We start from the raw sequence: 14042 nt of genomic DNA, 5'->3' as shown, positions 1-14042 counted from the left end.
CATTTTCTATGATTCCAATTTAAAATTACAAATATTACTAGTGTTTTTTTAAGTTCTTTGAGGGCACAGAACAAATTTTTTTTTCTCTATATCCTCCCATGCCTAAGGAGGGCTTTATACAGAATAGTCATTTAACAAGTAGTTAAATTGACTTGGATCTATTCAGAGTTTTCCAAAATACCCAAACAATGACTGAAAATAAAGTGCAAATCTTAGGAAGAAAGATTTGGTGTAATAAGAGGCCTTCCCATTTTTAGTTTAAGAAAAAAAAAAAAACTGTGGATAAAAAATTTAACTCCTCAAAATCAACCCATTTGTAAATAAAACTAATCTTTGTCTGACAAAATCATCTATAAACTTGTTATTTCATTGAGTCAACACATTTTTACTGAACACCTACTATGTACTGGTCTTTTACTAAGGTATGGAGTTTTCAAATTATCACACATAGGGATGGATAGGTTGTCTGACTTAAAACCTGTCTCCGGGTGAATTTTGTGCTTTCTGCACTAGAGTGAAACCTTACAGAAAGTCAAAAGGTCAAGTATAAGACAGAGCTGTGTACTTAATTCCTCTAGACTTCCTTGCCTTTCCTCACTGGCTTCATCCCGTTAACTCACACTCAGTTCCTTTTTCTCCAGCTCTAGGTATATGCCCAGAGGTTAATATTACATTTCACCTTGGAAATGTCTACATCCATAAAGAAAGCTAAAAAAATCTGTTTATTAAATGTTCAAATTGTTCCAATAAAGTTGCTACCTCACATATTTGGCCTATCAGCTCTTGTTCCTCCCATCCTGTCGGTCTTAGGTCACCATGATATGGGAGACTCTCAGAAAGATTACTAGTGACGTGATGGTTACCAAATTCTGATCACCTTTGGACTCTTCAAAAGAGAAAAGACATTCCCATTTATTTTGCCCTGTTTTGTGCACCTTCTGCCCTGCCTTCTCCAAAATATCACCATAAACCCTTTGCCCTGGTTCCATCTGTACATGGTTCCTCAATGATCCTGGGCTCATGGACCTCACTTCCTCTTCCCTCAACTCTAACTCCAGCCTAGATCACTGCTGGTTTGAGCTGAGGTATGAGACCAGGCCACAGTAAATTTATTAATCTCCAAGATGACTCCTCCAGTGGTTCCTAGTGGCTAATATAAATCTCCAATTCTCTCCTCAGCAGCTTCTAGAACAGGTTTGATAAGCTCATAATTTAGGCAGCTTTCATGACCACAGCCAGATCTTCCCTGGTCTAATAATTATCTCCCATAGGTAATTTTTTTAGACTACTGATCATTTGTCTTACTAATCTCTCTATTTGTTCCTGCAACTAACAGCAGATCCCCAAATACCCCCTGTAATTTTCTAACAAGCAGAATTTCAATTCCCCATAAAGAAATTCTGCTTTAAAGTGTAATTAAAGATCATCTAAGAAAAACAGAGCCAACTTTGAACAGCCCACGAGCAATTTTTTTCCCTCTGCCAGGAGGAAGGGTGTTTAGGGGGAATTAAAAATCACTTTGCAAAATTATAAGCAGGTTTAATGCAACCATTTTGATCAACGGTCTTGTTCTCAGTAATATATCTAAAATTAAGGTAATGGATTTTAAAAGGAGTAGATTGAATAAGAATCATCTGCTATTCAACAGGCATATCAACCAAGCAATTACTAATTCTGTTATAACTACAGCCCTTTACTCTTTTGAAAAGGGCAATGAAAGCAAAACTTGGTTTGTGAGCTCCTATTAAATTAGCATTGATTTTGTTTTACTGCCAAGCTAAAGAAATAGCAACATGAAGGAGTTTTTTAACCCTATTTAAAGTATGCACACTTACACAGAATTTAGTCCACACGTTGTTTATCTTGCTATTCACAATGAACTTTAAAAAAAAAATCAGTCCCAGCATAGAAGCTTTATGCATTGGCTATTTGAGAAATTGTAAGATAGCAGCAGTACACTGTGAAGCAGAAATAAGATGGTTTATTTACACTGTTCAGATATAAACTCACTGAAGTGCAATCCAATGTTAAGTGTTAACAATTGCCTGCATTTGATCCAGGACAGAAAGGAAGGGCTCATTTAAGGCAAAGAGTGACATGTGCCAAAGTTATTTTCTCGATAGTTCTTATGTTTGTAAATATTTAAGGTTGTTTGGAGGTAAAATATTTTGGGTTGTTTGGAGGCAGATCTAAAAGACAGGGAATAATAATACATGTATGAGATTAAACAGTAAATAAAGTACAGCTTTTCTGGTTAAAAAAAAGTCAGTTAAAAGCAATGAAGCTTTGAAACATAAAAATTCCAAAAGCTATGGCGAAATATGTCATAGTGTTGACAGAGGTGTCAAAACCACTCAAGGAAGTCAGCACTAGGAGCAGCCCCTATGGAAAAGAGTATAGAGGTTCCTCAAAAAATTAAAAATAGAACTACCATATTATCCAACATCCCAATTCTGGGTATATATCCAAAGGAAATAAAATCACTGTCTTGAAGAAATATCTGCACTCCCTTGTTCATTGCAACATTATTCACAATAGCCAAGACATGAAACAACCTCAGTGTCCATTAACAGATGAATGGATAAAGAAGATGTGGTATTTATGTACAATGTATGTGTGCATACATACATATATATATGAATATTATTTAGTCGTAAAAAAGAAGGAAATCCTCCCACTTATGACAACATGGATGGACCTTGAGGGCATTATGCTAAGAGACATAAGTCAGACAGAGAAAGACAAATGCTGTATGATCTCACTTATATGTGGAATCTAAAAATGTCAGAGTCATAGAAAAAGAGAGTAAATTTATGGTTTCCAGGTGTAGGAGGATGGGGGAAATGGGGAGATGCTGGTCAAAGGATACAAACTTTCAGCTACAAGATGAATAACTTCCCAGAATCTAATGTACCACATGATGACTATGGTTAACAGTACTATATTGTATACTTGAAAGTTGCTGTGAGATTAGATCTTAAATGTTCTCACCATAATAACAACAACAAAAAATAGTAATTATGTGACAGGAAGGATGTTTTAACTAACTTTATGGTGGTAAACAATTCACGATACATAAGTGTATCAAATCATCATATTGTACCACTCAAATTTACAAAATGTTATATGTCAGTTATATCTCAATAAAGCTGGGGGTGGGGCAAGGAAGTCAGCACATGGAGCTAAGTCTCACTGATACCTGCAAAGACGTCTTGCATTAGGTTTGCTGCAAATATAATAGTAATATGTCAAACTCTCCTACTTTGCAAGAACCTGATCTTTTTCTGATTATTCAAATCTAAAATTGATTGAAAGAAGGACAGCTATTAGACTTGTGTCAAAATGCCTTTCCATAATAGAAATGTACTAGCCATTTCGAAATTTAATCATAACCCTTCAGATCTTTCAGAGGCCTTAGAAACAATTTCTTTTAAAGTATAACTTTAAACGAGTCCTCCATATTCTATTTTTCTCTTACCTACTATGTTAGGATATGTTGAGCATCTCAGAAGTTTCTTTTGTAGGTAAAAACGAGAGAATTAGAGAGTGGAAACAAATTCTATGGTCAAGATAACTCAGAGCACTCTCAGTCATTAAAGGACTCATTCCCAGAGCCTATTTGTGCGACCCAAGAAATCCAAGCATAGAAACCATTAACTTGTCTACCAAGTTCTTGCTCAAACTGTATAAGGTATTCTTCTTCTAGTCACATAACAAAGGGGACAAGGGAGCTCAAGTTTATTGCACCTTTACCATGTGACTGGCATTGTGCTAAGCATGTTCCGTGCATTAATGTATTCAATCTTCACAACAATTCTATGCATATTTCCATTTTACAGGAGACTTACACATAGAGAACCAACCTTAAGGTAACTTCAGTCAGACCAAAAAGCTGTATATTTCTCTATCAGATAGCAAGATCAATAGAGATCCAGAAATGTCAGGTGTTTGAAAAGCTTTCCTTACCAGCTGAAAAATTCATTGTTGCAATAAATGATCTCCAAGTTTTTTTAATTGCATATTGCTCTCAGAAAAAAGAAAAATTCTTATGCATGTACCCACAATACATACATATTCACTTATTATAAATTGTATACTGTATAGTATATATTTCTGCTAATAGCTAATACCTCAAGACACGTTATCAGCTTAGGGCAAGGTTCATGATTTTAAAACACTCTATGTAAATCCACATGACAAACAGCCTTCCTGATAATTTTGAATATTTTGGGCTGAATGTCTTGTCAGAGTTTGATTACCTCAACATTGATTTTACTGTGTGAAGTGGCTGAAGAAGAATTCATCTGGTAGGAAGAAAAGAGAAGGATCAATTCTGCAGTTTTCTGGTGAGTTACTTATTTTGCGTTGTTAGGACTAGATTAAAACCAATTCCTTTACAGGAATCTTGTTAAACTACTTATCTATTTTGTAAGTTTTTTTTTTTTTTTAACAAAGAAAACCACTTGACATCAAAAGCAGTACATCTAAAGACCAACATAGAGGTCAGGGTCCCCCACATGCCCTGCATCCATCCCCTCCCCTTTGAAATGCCCTCTTCTGGCCCATCCTCAGGAATCACGTGATCCTCAGTGGGTACAGGGGTGAGGCAGGCACTGAGAGCAACAGTGGCAATCTTTATCTTAGGTAATTAGTGGTTTGATTTTGTTTTTTTATATAAATTAATATAAATTTTAATATATCCTTTGTACATTTTAATGACTCATCTGACACCCAGGGCCAGTCGCTAATTTGAATACTACTGCTCTAGCAAAGAGGGTTAGAAGTCAACATAGATGCATAAACACTGCTTTAAATACAAGGTCTTCCTGATAGATTTTCACTAACTTCCCAAGACCCATCTGCTTAAGTTCTCAAGGCAGAATGAGGTGATAGAGACAATATTGAAAATGGTTAAGAGCTCCAGCCCTGCTATTTATGAAAGACCAGTTGCTTCACCCGTATGAGGTGCAATACTTACTTTATTTACAGTTGTGAGGATTAGTCCAACAACACAAAATATTTAGCTCAGGAGGCATCCAGTGAACACAATAAATATCAACTGAATTATTACAAAATATTTAATGCTAAGAAATAACTTAATGAACAATCTCCCATAGGACGTTTTCTTCCCAGGAATTAGGAAAGCTACATGCGATTACTATAAAGTTATTCATATTCTGAGAAGGTCTTTCCACAGGCCAAGCCTGATTACACCAATGTATCATTATGCCAGTTGAAGCCCTCAGTCTGAGTCCCAACACTTAACCTGGGTTCATAAGAGTCAGGTTCAAACAGTAATGATTTGATATTTTAAAAAAATGAACAATAACCAAAAAACATACCCCTCTTTTTTTTGAGGGGGGAAAGGAGTTAGAATAAACCGGTGGCCCCCAAACCAGCATCATCAGCATCACTGGGGAGCTTGTTAAAAATGCAAATTTTCATCCCAACCCTAGACCTTCTGAATCAGAAAATCCAAAGATAGGTCTTGTGTATTAACAAGGCCTACAGGTGATTCTGATACATGCTAAAGTCTGAGAACTGCTAGAATAGATTGTACCTGTCTTCTAAAACAAAGAGGTAAGTAGGATTTACAGTCTCAACTAAAAAGTGCATTAACTTCCTCTGTATAACTTCCCTATAATGAAGTAAGCTCTCTTCCCTTGTGAACATTACAATGTTAGAACAATGATAGGGATAATCATACTTGTTAAATGTGGTTTGGTTTGGAAAAACTGCTCAAAGTTAAATACAAACATTTGACTATAATCCAGGACTGTTATAAACTCAAGATTGTCGCTGTTCATGAGACATTTTTAAATCAAATTGTATCCCTGGGTTATAATTTCCAATTTGGTACAATAAATAAATAAGGTTCAATATCTGTGTTTTCACTGTTCCATGTTCTTGGTAATACATGTATGACTATCTCATAAGTTTGTTTGAATAAGGAAACAAAAATCTCATCTACCTAATTTTCTCAATATTGCATTTGATACTATAGCTAAAAAACAGTTTTCCCTTATCTTTTTACCTTTTTCAATCACTTTAACTTACTGCATGTCACTGTTTTGTTTGTTTGTTTGTTTGTTTTTTAATTTGGCTAACTTAGTTATTCCAGATAGCTGTTTGTTTGCCTATTATTGCATTCTTTCCATAACAATGTCTACAGCCCCATAGAGAAATTCTGATCTTAAGCCATTTGAAAAAGCATGAAAGCCAACAAAAGCATAATTGTCCCCTAATTTGGAAAGGAAGACCTGTGCATTTTTCAAAAATAAAAATCGACTTCTAGCTAGAGAATTCTAGGTAATGTATTATATACTGCTTAAACTCAATATACATTTAGAGGTACCACCAAAATCTAAAAACATATAGAGTTGGGTCTCCTACATGAACTACTTTCCCTCAATACACATGACCCTCCCCTTGAATCAACCACTATTTATTAATGGGCTGCTCTCTCATTTATTCATAGTTTGGGGCCTGCTGGCAGAGACTTTGGCCCACTCACATGATATAACTTATAAGACAGAATGTGGGTAATTTCAAGCTTAGATGGCCTTTCAGTATTAGGACTGACAGATGAGATGTTGTAATACATTTGCAAAATTTGAGGAAAGCAGAAAAGAATATTCTCAGATAATAAAGTATGGCCCAAGTCCAGCCAGCTGTGAACTTGATTCTTTAAAAATGATTCACATGGTCCAATTGCACTGTCTCTACAATTTTCTTTTTACACAACAGTCTGGATCTAGATTATATATATGTAAGATTTATTTGGTGTTTTTTCTTCATTTGATTTATTATTATACTATTTGGACTCTACTTTTTCTGAAATGTCTTCCATGAAAAATGATGTAACATTTATTGTACTTATTATACTTAATGATAAACCTTTCAGTAAATTCACCAATGTAAAAAAAAATGATCAAAATAACATATATTTAATTTAGTACAACACACAATTTTTCTTTAAGAGATTTTACACAGACGAAAATCCTCAAGATTTTGGCCTTTATCTAGGGCAAATTTCTTTCAGCAGGAGACTAGTTTGAATCAATTCTTTTCCCTTTTAGATTACATTAGCATCAAAATTCTTATGTGAACCTCATGGTTATTTGTGAGACATGACAAAGAAAGACAAAATCTAACCATTATTTCTAGTTAAAAGGTTTAGATACTGTTTCTTATTTGATTCTACCTCTTTTGTGTAAGATTTAAGTGTTTTATTTCTCTTACCAAAAAAAGAGTTCATAAAATCTAATTTTAAGCCAACTTTTTGTGGTCAGATATATACTCCTACATGGAATGGAATGCCTTCAATTTAAAATGCTTCCCAAATCCCCAGTCATGCTGTAAGACATGCAGTCCTCAGTTGGGGATGGATTAAAAGGGTTAACATATCTTTTCAAGTTAATCAAGACTCAATTTGAACTAACTTAATTTTTCCCCCCAATTTAATGCTTCCATTTTGTACCAGTGACCTGAAAACATTTGATTTCATAGATGCCAATGTAGACAAAAAGCCTAAAACACCAAAGAATTGGTCTTCATTGCAATGACAACTTGTTCATCTTGTTTAAGCTGGTTAGTAAAGTTCACATTTCCTTGTCTAACATTCCAAATTTTATACTCATGCAATCCGGGCATCTTATTAACATTGCCATGGAATGCTTAAGTTTATTTTCTTGACCTGTGATTAAATTTAAAATTTCAGTTATTTCTCCTATAATTTATTTTGAAACTAAAAGCCCCACATTTTCATAAATCTTTTAAGTGTTTGGAAATACGCTACCATAAAATTACCTGCTTATATATTTTATAGTTCACACACAAAGCAAAAACAATCCATAGCATTAAAAACAAATGAATCTGAAGATGATTAATTCAGCTGAGGAGATGAAATGGAGCAGGACCCTATGGTCCTTGCCGCCATGTCCTCAACTTGCCTTTTATCTGTAGAAAAACTTTAGTCAAAGAATGTTTAATCAGAGAAGTGAGAAAATGCAGAAGCAAGAGAAAGCAGTCAAACAGGACAAAATAATAATAATTTAGTCATTGAGCAAATCAAGGACCTTTAGTTCCTTCTCAAGTGCTATAGATAATATTCTGAGCCATATCCTGTGAGCTGTCTTGTAGATACTGACACCCCCAGCAGGTGGAAGAAGTTAACTACACGATGACCAGGCTGTAGCCATGACATAAGCTGCCACACTTCTGAGAACTAGCCTCAAAGAAATGGGAACAAACCGACCCTGGAATTGAAGACTAACTGTACTTAAAGCAATCAAGATGACGCTGATCAGACCACAGCCTGACCAATTTCAAGATGACTGTCAGAGCTGACTACTGTTTCTGCATGTAGCCCCCTCCCTTCACCTATAAAAGCTCGTGCCTATTTAGGTCTTCTGCCCATTTTTGGATTGGGTTGTTTGTTTTTTTTGATATTGAGCTGCATTGACATATATACACTACCAAATGTAAAATAGATAGCTAGTGGGAAGCAGCTGCATAGCACAGAGAGCACCTAGAGGGGTGGGATAGGGAGGGTGGGACGGAGATGCAAGAGGGGGGGTATATGGGGATATATGTATATGTATAGCTGATACACTTTGTTATACAGCAGAAACTAACACAACAATGTAAAGCAATTATACTCCAATAAAGATGTTAAAATAAATAAATAGTTTGAAAAAAAAAAAAGCTCTTGCCTATGGTTGTCAGTGGCAGGAGTCAGCCTTTGGACATGAGTCTGCCACACCCCCCTGCCCCCCGCCATTGCCAGCCTCCAAAATAAAGCAAACTTTACATCAACCTTGCCTCTTTATTGGCTTTTGAGTGGTGAGCAGCCAGACCCCACTTTCGGTAACAGAGACATCCTAATTCAAGGGTTTTTTAAAAGCCCTTACCAAATAAATGATATCATTTGTATGTGATTGAAAATGTTATCCAGAAAAAGACAAATTGTGTTTTAAAAGGAAATGAACCTTCCCATATTTTTGTAAAAGACAACATCACTTAAATTTAACCCTATCCCCAGCATATCACCTTCACTTTGACCTTTACCAGGGAAAGTTAGACCAACTGAGAAAGAAGTACTCAGCAGAGGAGGGAGGAAGCAGTGGTGCAGGTGAGAGGATGGGTAGGGGGAGTGAAGGAGCCTTCACTGGATAAAACACTAAGTTCATACAAATGAACCACTGATCCAAAACAGTTGAGCTCAGAATGGAGGATATTTCACATCAACTCATCACATCTTAGCCTTGAGTTTTGGTTCAGGTCCTTTTTTCTTTCTGTTCCCCTTTGAAACCCGAGACATTCAGATTTGCAATCTTTACAATAAGTCAAGAGTAATGTTAGATTGTCAATTTATTTTAACTTGGAAAATACCAATGACTTATCATTTGTTAACCAGGCCTATTGGCTTAATTTCTGTATATGGACAACTTCACATTCATGTATCTTACTCATTAGAGAAATGTCTATTTAACATGAGTTCAATATTATTGTTATAATGTAACAGAAATTCACTGGACAATTAAAGAGTTTCAAATCCCCCTCATTGCTGGCAGCTGGCCCACTCTAATCGCCAACCGTGAAACCTGCATTTGGTCACTAATACACTAAAACATTGCTAATGATATGGAGGTATGACAAGATAAGACCAGCCTCATAATGAATGACTCCACAAAAGCAAAGTGGCAAAAGTAATTATAGAATCACATGGACCGCTAGCCTTGAATTGTCATGGACATCCCAATTCATGTTCAGCTAAAACAACTCAGAGATAACCTTATGTTCAGCAGAAGCAGAGGTTGTATCACAGATGTACTTCAACTGACACACGCTTCTGTTTCAAGAACTAATTGTTCTACAGGAAAACATCTTCAATTTCTTTATTACCGAGACAAATTAAACAGTTTTCTACCATCAGATTGTATCCTGAACACAGCACAAGCCCTGTGGAAATGGGAGTAAATGATTTTTAAATGTTTTAATAATCTTGTATTGGGTTTTATTAAATACCACTCAGCATCTCCAACGTCCCATACATTCCCATAAAACTCTGTAAGAAGTTTTAACTTATACATGATATGTAACTATCATAATTACAAAAAAGTTGAGTGCATTTAAATATTATATCAAATGTTTAATCTGATGTAATTATAATCAAGAAAAATCTAATCAACAAGCTGAATAAAGATGCTGATAAAAGTTGTATATAAATATTTAAAATTACTTAATGTTGTTTTAAAAATATATTTCAATGCAAATAAAAATCCAGGGGGCAAAATAATAAAATTAGTTGATAATTCTATTAGACTTAACATAGAAAATTGAAAATTTATTTTTTAACTAAACAAAGGATTGCTTCACTGAGGCAACACTGCAACAGCCCAGTTGGTCCATCATAAAACTGAGCCCCACAATCCAGCCTGTGATACTGTCACTTTTATTCAGATGGATATTTTTCTCCACAGCCTGTTAATAGACAGTGTCAAGGTGATGATAAACACCAGAATCTAGGCACATATATCAATACACTCTGTGACGGGAGGAAAAAAAAAAGCTGAAATAACCACAAATTCTAAATAGACTTGCTGCTGTGATAACCTCTACAACAAATGTAACACGTCAAGGTATTTTTAAACGTTAACCATTTGTTTGAGTTCTAGGTCTAAAATAGCATCATCCTAATCTTATCAATTGAAGTTGAGGAAAAAAAGCATAAAGTCAGGCATGTGTTTGCTCTTGTAGCGCTTGAAATCCCAATGACTGGTTCGTCACTGAAAAACACTAAGTATTGGTTTTTTGATAAGCTGAAATTAATAGGAAGTGACAAATGAGACATAGTATAGTCAGGATAAGAAATTTATAAAGGAAAGAAAAATGTTGCCAGGGCATGGGAAAGAGAGAAGGGAGGTTCGTGAGATCCTAGAAAAATTTTGATCTAGGAAACTGGTTTGTACAGAGCATATTTATTGAGTATTAAAGAATTTTACCCAGACCTCCACTTTAAGCTTTTGCTAGGAAGAAAGTATCATTCTTATTTCTCATTTTGCCTCAGACAACAAGAAAAACAGAGCCAAAATTGGAGTACAGAGTTGTAGATTGACAAGACCTTGTAATATGTTTGTTTTGTTTTATTTTTTAAATTCACCTTACCTTGGTTTTATTCTATTTTTACATATTACATTTATTTACTTTACCTTATTTTATGTACTTTGACAAACTGCTTCAAATTTTTCTTGGAAAGAAGTAGGAATAAATGCCTTATTTCATTGACTCGAAGTCCTCCTTTATTGTAAGATGCGCCATTCATGTTTATGTGACTAAGAAGGAGGGGACAAAAAAACCAACAAGAAACACACTGCCAATTGATCTTTGACACAACATCAATTATAATATGAATCCTGATTTCAGAGATGATAAAAGTGAAACAAAAAGTCCATCTTTGAATTAGTGAAATACAGTAACATCATTCTCATGGGTATATTTATAAGTATTTATTAACAGTTCAATTTTGTGCTAGGCTTCGGAGGGCAAGGCCAAGAATTCGAATTGTGGAGATGGGCAAGACGTTAACCATCATCATGTCCTCCCCTCTTGTCTTACAGATGAGGATATGCAGAAGAGAAGACAGAGTCTGAATCTTCAAGAAGCTTATCATCTCACTGCATCTTCAATGACCGCATGACAATGTAATGTGCGTTGATGTCTATCAATTTCTCAAAGAATGCAGTGTATCACAAATGTGTATATTGAGACTAAAACTAAACCTAAACTGATAAAGCTTTTCTTTTTCTATGAAAAAAGACACACCAATACCAACTGAGTATATCTCATTTTGTCCTGCAAAATATAAGCTATTTTCATTTCTGGCATCTCAATTATTATTAGAGAGTTCCTTCCATGATTAAACTCTGTTGCGTTAGTTAATTAGTTAAATATTAGTGAAACATTTAAGCAGAAAGTGGAAAAAGCCATCTCATGTAGAATTATCCCCTGTTGGAGAGAATTTGACTCCTTGGGTTTTTCATACCTAGAATAAAATAAATTTTACATGGATTTTGTGACACTCCATCCAGTACAAGCGAAAAGTAAAATTTCTCTTGAGCTTACAGTGTTGTATATATTACAGGGAAAATGAGTCACTTAAGTCAGAATTTCTGATTTTTGTTAAATGGTGGATATAACAGATTTCCATTTTTCCTCAGTTAAGGATTATGATATATTATCTTTATCCCTGTAACATTTCTAACTGAATGGTAAATCTTATAAACATATCTTTAACGTCAAGCTACACTCCAGTTATAATAGAGACAATCAGTATCATATATATATATATATTTTGTGAAAGAATTCCATACTGAAATAACACCTGATTGTAAGATAATTGGCAATATGAATAGTTGGAAGTTAACAGTGACTTTGCCTGAACACACAACATTTAAACATTAATGATGGTAGAAAGCTAATTAGTAAAATTTAATTGGATGTATGCAAAATGGTATAATGAGAAGAGTTAAAGCATATTTAATTTTTAATCCAAATCCAAACTCTGAGTGGAAAACCAACTAAAGCCAATCACTGTAAAATGTAGAAACTGACACATTTTAAAGCCTACCCTATTAGCACGCAGAATGAATTGATATCTAAAATTAAACACAGTAATGTATTCTCTCGTACCTTAAAAAAAACACACGCACATATAAAATGCAATTATCTAAACTGCTTAAAGACAAAAATTTTAAATGGAAAGGTAGAGAAATGTATATGGAAAAATGGCTGCATGGAATATAGTTTGAAAAACGAATTGAATTTTATTATATGCAGATAAGCATCCATAGTAAGCCATTCAGTGGGCCAGAGAAACCTAGCAAGCAGCAAAGGTAAAAGGAGACAGGTCAGGGTTAGTGCCCAATTTCACTGAATCTGATATCAGGGCAATATGATATGGAAGTCAAAAAGGTCAGTGCTATTTCAGGGAATATATGTTACAGACAAGTCGATAGTCCCTCTCGATACACATGATACTGAAACCACACCCAGAGCTCAGAGCAAGGGAGAAGGTTCCATTCAGAGTGGCTCACAATCCTCACTGCACATTATGATCATCTGGGGAACTTTAAAATACTGAGGCCTGAACTCCCACACCAGGGACTTGAGTTTAATTGATCTGGGGTGGGGCCTGGGCATGAGGATTTTTTAAAGCTTCCCCAGGGGATTCTAATGGGCATCCAGTGTTGAGGACCTTGATCTGGGAAGACCTTGGAGCACTTCGTTCTGGCTTCTGCTCACTGGTAGGTGTGTAACTTTTTCTTGGAAGTGAATGTAACTTTTTGTTCTTGCCTGATATTCTTCAAAGTAGAAATGTGATGTTGGCACACAACGTGAGTAAGAGACAATGTCAAGATTATAAGGCAGAGCTGTGTTATCTTAGGCACCACAATCAAGTCTGCAATGTTTTCCAATGTCTTCTCTGTATGATGGACAATTATGCTAAGTTTTGAACATTGAAAAAAACCTGGTTTTACGGCTTCTCAGCAGGGAACTTAAAATACAACATAATCAAGCATGAGTTGTATTTGTCAGGGTTCTTAGTAGGAACAAAAACACCTCTAATTTAGGCAGAAAAGGAATTCTTAAAAGACTTCTCTCTAGAAAGCCAAGAGCCAGACTTGAGGCTACAAACTAATAACAATGCTCCAAACCGTACTTCAGGACTGTCCTGTGAGAACCGCACTGCTCTTGGGCACAGACCTGGCCAGTCATCACCCTCTTGCACTGTTGGCATCCCCAGTGCAGGCTGTAGGACCCTGTAGATAGACACCCTCGCCCATACACACCAGAATGGAGCCCTAGCTCCATTGCATGGAGTCTTACTGAATGGAGTCTGTCTACAACCCACACAAATCCCAGCAGTTCCTGCTTCTGTGTTACTACCTACTGAATCTAAGTCAGCGAAGCCACATGCCTGCCCTTGGCTCTCAGGGAGGCTGGCAGAGCCCTCATCTGGCCTTTTCCACTCCCATAGT

The sequence above is a fragment of the Eubalaena glacialis genome, chromosome 6 (assembly GCF_028564815.1).
Source record: "Eubalaena glacialis isolate mEubGla1 chromosome 6, mEubGla1.1.hap2.+ XY, whole genome shotgun sequence".
NCBI lineage: Eukaryota > Metazoa > Chordata > Mammalia > Artiodactyla > Balaenidae > Eubalaena > Eubalaena glacialis.
Note: the sequence above shows the minus strand (reverse complement) of the source record.